Source organism: Harpia harpyja, chromosome Z, assembly GCF_026419915.1.
Source record: "Harpia harpyja isolate bHarHar1 chromosome Z, bHarHar1 primary haplotype, whole genome shotgun sequence".
Classification (NCBI taxonomy): domain Eukaryota; kingdom Metazoa; phylum Chordata; class Aves; order Accipitriformes; family Accipitridae; genus Harpia; species Harpia harpyja.
The window spans coordinates 55,940,841-55,949,710 of record NC_068969.1 but is presented as its reverse complement, the minus strand read 5'-3'; positions in this window follow the sequence as shown (position 1 = coordinate 55,949,710).

The following is an 8,870-nucleotide window of genomic DNA, read 5'->3' as shown; positions in this document are numbered from 1 at the left end:
GTTGTGGGGTTTATGAATTTTATGAAAGATCCATCAGCAGTTGCCAGTTACACGTCATACATATCATGTTTATATTTTTCTCTAAGGTGATTTGGCTCATCATTGCTTTCAGACTTGTGACACTAGGCCGTTTAAATTAAAAATATAAAAATACTTACGCCTTAATTCTTCATCTTTATATTATATTATATGTAATACTAATATTATACTATATATTATAAAAATTATAATCAAGTCATGCCAACTTGTAAATAAGCTACTGCTAACGTTTATCCTTTCCACCAGTTTCTTTTGCATGACAACAAGTCTAATATTCAATTTCACCATACTGGATACAGCATTTCCTGAATGACAAATTGCTGGACCTTTTCCAGTACATATGTATATGTGTCTTTTTTAAAAATTCAATATTTTAACATTATTAGCAAGAAACGTCTAGCTTACATCAGTCAGACTGAGTTCATAGTGTGAACTCACACACTACTTTTCTCCTCAGAACATTTTAAACAGATTGTGAAGCAACTAGTCATTCTGCCTTTAGTATGATGTGGTGGCTGACAGAGAAGAAATGAATAGCTTATCCTTCACATTATCTATTGAAGTATTAACTCATTCAAGAACCTTTCCGTTCAAGCTACCAGTCCTGCCGAAAGAAAAAAAACAAGCCTTTTTTTACGTTTAATGTCATTCCCGTCATTCCCTCTTCTGAGGAGAGAGCTGTTTTCTTTAAAAGAAAAAAAAAGAAAAGTAAAGTGAAAGATGAAAAATAATACAAATTGAGTTCTAACAACAGTTGTGCATACTGGACACTCTGTGAAGAATTGAAGAAATAGATTAGGTTACAAAGTAGAATTTTGTTCTATTGTTCCTCCCTAAACTTGAAATATTTGTAATCATATATAAATTTCAACAGCATCTGTGTCTACATTATTCTCAAAAATGGAAGTAGGAGAAAAATGACTTGTTAGATACACTTAGTTTTTCCGTAGAAAGATACCTTTCCCAATATAAGTAAATAAAAACCTATAACTTGTATGTTACTCATGTTTAAAATACAGCATTTTAATAGTTAATTCAATCAATAGGGTTGAAACCACACACAATACTTAGTCATGGATAAAGGATTTCAAGAAAAGCAATCATTGACAATCATAATTGTTTACTCCAGTCCATTAGTGTTGGCTAAAGTGAGACTGACCACTTTGTGTTTGTGAAATGAATACTTCTTCTCCCAAAAGGTAACTTGAAATGGAGGCTGATTACTTCCATCAGCAACTGGTTGCTGCCTGAGATGGTAAAGCTGGGACCATAGCTCTCTCTAGAACACACATAAGGAAATATAATTTATAAATATGTATCTGATTGTGGACTACAGCTAGGCAAAGTGTGAAGAAACATACATTAATAATCATGCACATCTAAGAATCAAATTGTATTAATCCATAGTCATACAAATTAAATAATAAAGTTATTTTAAAAATATAAATTACTGAATAGATTACCTCACTACTGTTGACATAGGATACACAGCTACCCACACCTATGAATAAATCCCCTAAAGTAAGCAAACAGCTGCTATCATAGCTGCATGGCTCCTTTTCCTTGGCTGCAAAGAAATAGGCAAACAAACAACTCAAAAAAGGTTGGGCCACCACTTTCATGAGAACCAGCAAATTTGCAGTTACCTCAGAGGAGCATAGTACGAGATAACTAAGAGCATGTTAAGTCTTGCTTAAACTTACAAAAGATCAGTCACACAGCTTCCTAAACTAGCACAAACTCAAGATTTCTTTGCACTTTTTTCTTTTTAGCCAAAACTGAGGTTGTGTTTTTAAGCATATCTTGTCTGCAAGAAAAAGGTATATATTTAAAAAAGTTAAGTATAGTGATTCCTTAAAATAGGAAGTTATTTAGAACTCAGAAATACATTGTTGTATGTCTGTTTATAGATAGAGGGGGGAGATATAGCACAAAAGGAGAACGATGGCCAATATGAAGATAAGAAGATATTATTGTAAAAGAAATAAATGATGCATTACATTCAGCTGTCATTGCACAAACATGAACAAACCATAAGACAAGAGATCTTGCAAATGCTTCCAATAATGCTTTGACTAACAACTGTGAAATCACTAAGAAATATATATATGCTTACAGCAAGTGTTCTTCTTACATGAGGGATAGACTAGAAGAAAAGAGAGATAGACAGACACATATGATAGTTACACTTCCATTTGGATGGCGCTCTTTCATTTTCTGAATATCTTTGTTCAGTGTGAAGGGGAATGCAATCAGAAAGGGGTGCTCCATGAGCTGTATCCTGCTCAGCTTATTCTTATGAGGAGTTATAGCACCATTATAACCACAGACTTGATCTGGAGTCCGTAAGAGTGAGCAAGTGGGATTTACCTAAAGAAATAAAAATCACAAAGCAATGTAACAACTTTCACTAAAATTCTAGTGCAATGTTAATTTATTGTTATACTTCAACACTATCCAAATTCAAACAGTGGAGAAGCAGCTTTCCTGCACAAAGTATCACTGACCTGAAAAGACTTTCAGATGAGATGCAAAACAGAGATACTGATTATTTGTAGCTATTACCATTTCAGTGGCAGTTTCTTGTGTATGGGGTTGTTATCACTACAGTTCTTAACACATTTTAGTTTGGGTACTTACAAACTGACTGAATCCCATCCTTTTATTTTCAATTGCCTGTAGAGCTTTTAAACTTCTGGCTCTGAACCGTCATGAAATACTTGATTAATATTTTTATATAGCTATTGCTTTTCTTCTCAGAAGTTGCTGTAATGCAGTGGTGGGCAAACTGATTTACTGCAAGGTATCTTCTGGGATAAAAGGCCATATATAGTGCGTGGAAATCTGCTTTCTCTTGCCTGCACCACCCCAGATGCCAAAGTATCTGCTGTCAGATAAACACTAAATTAATTGTTCCTGAGAGTCTCTGACTATGTTATGCTAGACAGCTTTGGAAGGTACTAAAGTATTTATATATATTTATATATATATAGCTGTGGTTGTTGAAATTAGATTTTTGAAGTACAAGATATGTATATCACTGCTTAGAGCTGTCTTTTTTGTTAGCAAGTATTTATTAATTTCTCTATCACCTATTTTAAGTGAACAGTCCATCTTTGTTCTATATAACATACATTTTACAAGACAATGAATGGAAATCAAAATATATCAACTATATTGAAATACTTTGATAGGTCTTGATAAGTGTTTTTTCAGAATTATTGTGCTAGGGGAGATGTATTCTGGTTTCAGATTTTTTTTTTCAGAATATTGTAAATTCCTATAAAAAAAAATCCATTACTCTCCAACTCTATTTATGACCATCTTGTAAGGTAGTGATCCATGCAGGAAAACATAGAGAACCCAACAGGTGAAAACCAACAGCTGTACTGTCCCTGGAAACCTGCAGGAATTACATTCACATTCCAATGAACTAGTGCTGAGCACCTACACGTCTACTAATAAGCAAGCTGTTGCCTCTCTGAGTGTTTACAGTACCCAAGACCACAAAGACAGTCTTTCAAAATCTACATGACAGCAAAAGGATAGCAACTTGTACATGAGACATGGATAGCAAAAAGCCGTTCTGGTTGATAAGGCTATTTGATTGTCTAAAAACAACAGGGAGTCTGACAGTCCAGGAAGCTAAAAGACATGTAGCAAGCATACATAGTCAGTTAGAGAAGCAAAAATAAGAATTACTACATCTTTCATTCCTTTATTCATTTTAGTCTTGTCTCCTTCCACTAAAGAACTCTCCTTGACTCTCTAGTCACTTTTTTATCCTGGAAGGTACCCAAATGGATATTTGATCATCACCTCAAGAACTTCTAACCTGTGCTTCAAGTCATGCTCAACCAAAACTTGGCCCTGACTTTAGGAAAAAAAAAAGGATTGTGGCCATTTTTCCTTAGTAGTTACTCTCAAACCTAAACATTCATAGAGGCAATGAAATTTCCTTTAAATAAGCCAAAATTTGACCTGAAGATATCACATCTATTACATGAAGATATCACATTTATTACATCTAAACCTAAACTAGGTTTGAAGGGGGTAAGGGATAAAACTAGGTGCACCAGAGATGAGCCTGGGGACAGCATGCCGATGTTAGGGGTGGATTCGATAGGCCAGCTCAAATGCATCTATGCCAATGCATGCAGCATGGGCAATAAACAGGAGGAGCTGGAAGCCATCATGCAGCAGGATAGATATGACTTAGTTGCCATCACGAAAACATGGTGGGATGACTCCCATGACTGGAGTGCTGCAATGGATGGATATAAGCTCTTCAGAAGGGATAGGCAAGGTAGAAGAGGTGGTGGGGTGGCTGTTAGGGAATGTTTTGACTGTACAGAGCTACACGATTCTGATGACAAGGTGGAGTGCTTATGGGTGAGAATGAGAGGGAAAGCAAATAAGGCAGATATTGTGCTGGGAGTCTGTTATAGACCATCCAACCAGGTTGAAGAGGTGCATGAATCATTCTACAAGCGGCTGGCAGTAGTCTCAGAATCGTGTGCCTTTGTTCTTATGGGGGACTTTTTAACTTTCCAGACATCTGCTGGAAATACAACACAGCAGTGAGTAAACAATCTAGGAGGTTCCTGGAGTGTGTGGAAGATAGATAACTTCCTGACACAGCTGGTGAGTGAGCCAACCAGGGGAGGAGCCTTGCTAGATCTATTGTTTACGAACAGGGAAGGACTGATGGCAGGTGTGATGGTCGGAGGCCGTCTTGGGCTTAGCGACCATGAAATGATAGAATTCTCAGTTCTTGGTGAGGCAGGAAAGGTGGTCAGCAAAACCACCACTACGGACTTCTGGAGGGCAAACTTTGGCCTCTTCAAGGCACTGGTTGAGAGAGTCCCTTGGGAGACGATCCTGAAGGGCAAAGGGGTCCAGGAGGGATGGACATTCTTTAAGAAGGAAATCTTAATGGCTCAGGGCCAGGCTATTCCCATGTGCCGCAAGTCGAACCGCCGAGGAAAACGACCGGCCTGGCTGAACAGGGAGCTTTTGGTAGGAGTCAATAAAAAAAGGAAAGTTTGCCATCTCTGGAAGAAAGGGCGGGCAACTTGGGAGGAGTAAAGGGATCTTGTTAGATCATACAGAGAGAAAATCAGAAAGGCGAAAGCTCAGCTAGAACTAAATCTGGCCACTATTGTAAGGGACAACAAAAAATGTTTTTACAAATATGTTAACAGTAAAAAGAATCCCAAGGATAATATCTTTCTTTTAATGGGTACAGAAAGGAAAGTAGCGACCAGAGGTGAGGAAAAGACTGAGGTCCTTAATGCCTTCTTTGCCTCAGTCTTTAATAGGGAGACCAGTTATTCTCAGGGTACTCCGCCCCCTGAGCTGGAAGGCGAGGATGAAGAGCAGAATATACCCCACTTAATCCAGGAGGAATTAGTTAGGGACCTACTACAACATCTGGACACTCACAAATCTATGGGACCCGATGGGATATATCCAAGAGTACTGAAGGAACTGGCAGAGGTCCTTGCCAAGCCACTCTCTATCATCTATCAGCGATCCTGGTCAACAGGGGAGGTCCCAGAGGACTGGAGGCTTACCAATGTGACTCCTATTTACAAGAAGGGTTGGAGGGAGGATCCGGAGAACTACAGGCCTGTCAGCCTGACCTCGGTACTAGGGAAGATTATGGAATGGTTTGTCTTGAGAGCACTCACATGGCAACTCCAGGAAAAGAGGGGGATCAGGCCCAGTCAGCATGGGTTTATGAAAGGCAGGTCCTGCTTGATCAACCTGATCTACTTCTATGACCAGCTGACCCACCTAGTGGGTGAGGGAAAGTCTGTGGATGTTCTCTTCCTTGACTTCAGCAAGGCCTTTGACACTGTCTCTCATGGCATACTCCTTGAGAAGCTGGTGTCTCATGGCTTGGACAAGTGTACTCTTCGCTGGGTGAAAAACTGGCTGGATGGCTGAGCCCAGAGGGTTGTGGTGAATGGGCTGAAATCCAATGGGCAGCTCTCTACAACTACCTGAAGGGGGGTTGTAGTGAGGTTGGTGCTGGTCTCTTCTGTCAGGTGGCTGGAGATAGGACAAGAGGAAATGGCCTCAAGTTGCGGCAAGGGAGATTTAGGTTAGATATTAGGAAAAATTTCTTTACTGAGAGGGTTGTCAGTCATTGGAACAGGCTGCCCAGGGAAGTGGTTGAGTCACCATCCCTGGAGGTATTCAAAAAGCAAATAGATGAGGTACTTCAGGACATGGTTTAGTGGGCATGGATGATGGTTGGACTCGATGATCTTGAAGGTCTTTTCCAACCTAAATGATTCTATGATTCTATGAATTCACATCTACTGAATATAAGATACAAGCACCTTACACAAGCATTTCATCTTACCTGCCAGACACAAGGATCATTGTTCTTTTTGTTGTTTTGTATTTGTTTGTTTGTTCGGTTTTTAAAAATATCATAAAATTACAGTATCTTCTGTTTATTTTGCCTACAGCTGTTTACAATCTTTGGTTTTATTCTTTTTTCTTACTTTATACATAACATATATTTTAGACTTCAAAACTGATCATCTTTTCACTTGGAAAGGGATACTGCTTCTACCATCGCTTATGTCTTTTATAACAGAAATTTGAAGTAAAACAGATAAAACAGGTACCAGCTAATATGAATGAATATTGCAAGGTTAACTTTTCCCACCCAGTTGGCTTTCATGAATGCTTGTACTTGCAGCACAGAGAAGTCTACTAAGGAGATGTGGCTATATATTATTAAAATACTGTTACAAAGGCAGAAATAAAAAGTAGTATAATTTGGGTGAACAAATTGCCTTAAATGCCAGACACATCCTATTGACAATTTTACTGGCCTGTAGCATGGAAGATGTTAATTAATTTATGACCACAACAGACTGGAAGAAAACCCATCATGTTAATTGGCTTCTTGGATGAGAATCAATGACTCATTAGTCTTAACCATATCAGCCTGCTAACACTATTTTATGTCTGAGGAAATAACAAGTAACATTACAGGGAATACAAGAAGCCACACAAAGAATGCTTTCACCCCTTATTAACTCCACTCAATACACACTGCTACTTGCTTTGTTGTGTGTAGGGAGTAAGACTAGCACTTTGAATGAGAAGGAAATGCACACTATACAGTGCATTTATTGCTTCTGCTCCTGTCTGTAACTGACCTTTACTCACATGACCCTAAATATAATCAGAATTTTGTCTAAGCACCAGCTGTGATGGGAATTATACTATGCTGATGTTACTGAACCAGGGATTTCACAGACATTTACAGGGTAAGATTTAAGGAAGAGAAAATAAAAATGCTGGGAAAAAATATTCCTTTCTTTATTCTCTTTAGATATTTGTAACAGGCTTTTCAGTTGCTTAAGGCTACCTTAACTCCACAGTGAGTTCACTCTCACTTCTGGAAAATACTAAAGATTATTTTATACTAATTGTTTGGAATAGTGTCTAATGGTTCATCTAATCTAGATACTGATTTGGGGCACTTTTCACTGAAATTTTCTTAGTCCAGAGAAGGGGGATTAAAGAGAACTGCAAATTTATCCATGATGTCTTATGAACTGAGTTGAAAGTACTTAAGATTCACAAAAGGTGATCCAAACCATTCAGCCCACACAACTTTACTCTGCTGATTGTACAAGACAGTCCAGGGTACTAGAATTAACCCTTCCCACTAAGACTGCAGGGAGCAACTGGGAAATGCCCAGTGCTAGTTGGCTGGGGGAAACAGTCCACTGCGCTTCGTGGCCTTCTGCACTTCTTCTAGGTGGCTGAGAGGATGGACAAGTAAAAATAATGGTAATAGCTATCTCTTGCATTGCAGTTGAAATATCAGAAGACTCTCTCATGAAGTGGGATATCTCTGTGGTAAGCCCTGTCCAGGGAGACTGAACCCATAGTTCTCACACTACAGGGAATTGCCCAAGTTTCGGCTCATACCTGCCCATACTTGGCTGTAGGTATTCTGACTGAACACATTCTCATCACCTTTAGCCAGGTGTGTGGTCAAAAAGGCAAAGATTTGGGTTTCTGAAATGGGAGACAGGAGTAGGCTTTGCTTAGCCATAGTGTTGACAGTACTCAGCTAAGAGAATGCAGAACTGGGTATACAGAGCTACCTCTCTGGAAAACATACATTAGCTTATACACTGGCTAAAACTGAAAAATAAGCTAAGGAAACAGCAACCAAAATCCCTTCTGTCAGTGTCCTAGGACAGATCAATATTTTCCCAATTTGTCTCTTTCTGTACCTTTAAAACTTGCATTTCTGTGCATTTCACAGTTTCCAGAAGCTGAAAGGGAAAAATCTAATCTGTGGCCTGCACATTTGGGGCACTGGATAAGGACAATGTGAATTTAATCTCTTTCAGGCTGGATAGCAATATGAACAGAGATCTTTTGCTTTGTACTGTCTCTTAGACCTATATTTCTACAGGTGTTTGGTTTTTTTACAAACAGTAAATTATTCATCTGAATTACAGTCTCGGTTTGTGAGAAACTATTATACAAGGATTTTCCTTTTCTGTCATACAATTATCTGTCAGAATTGCCTTTTGTGAAGTTTACTATGATTGGCTTTGAATTTAGTGCACTAGTTGAGCATCATCTTGATGTCAGATCTCATTGATGTGCCTTATAATAAAACTAGTATAAAACAGTATCCGGAGAGAAATATTCTATTAGTGAGTCTATTAGAAAGCATTTCTGTCTGGTTCTCTAGAGAACATCTCAGTTAACATTGATAACATGCTGTATAAAGTAATTATTATAATTGTATGTTATAAAATAATAGTAAATAATAATAC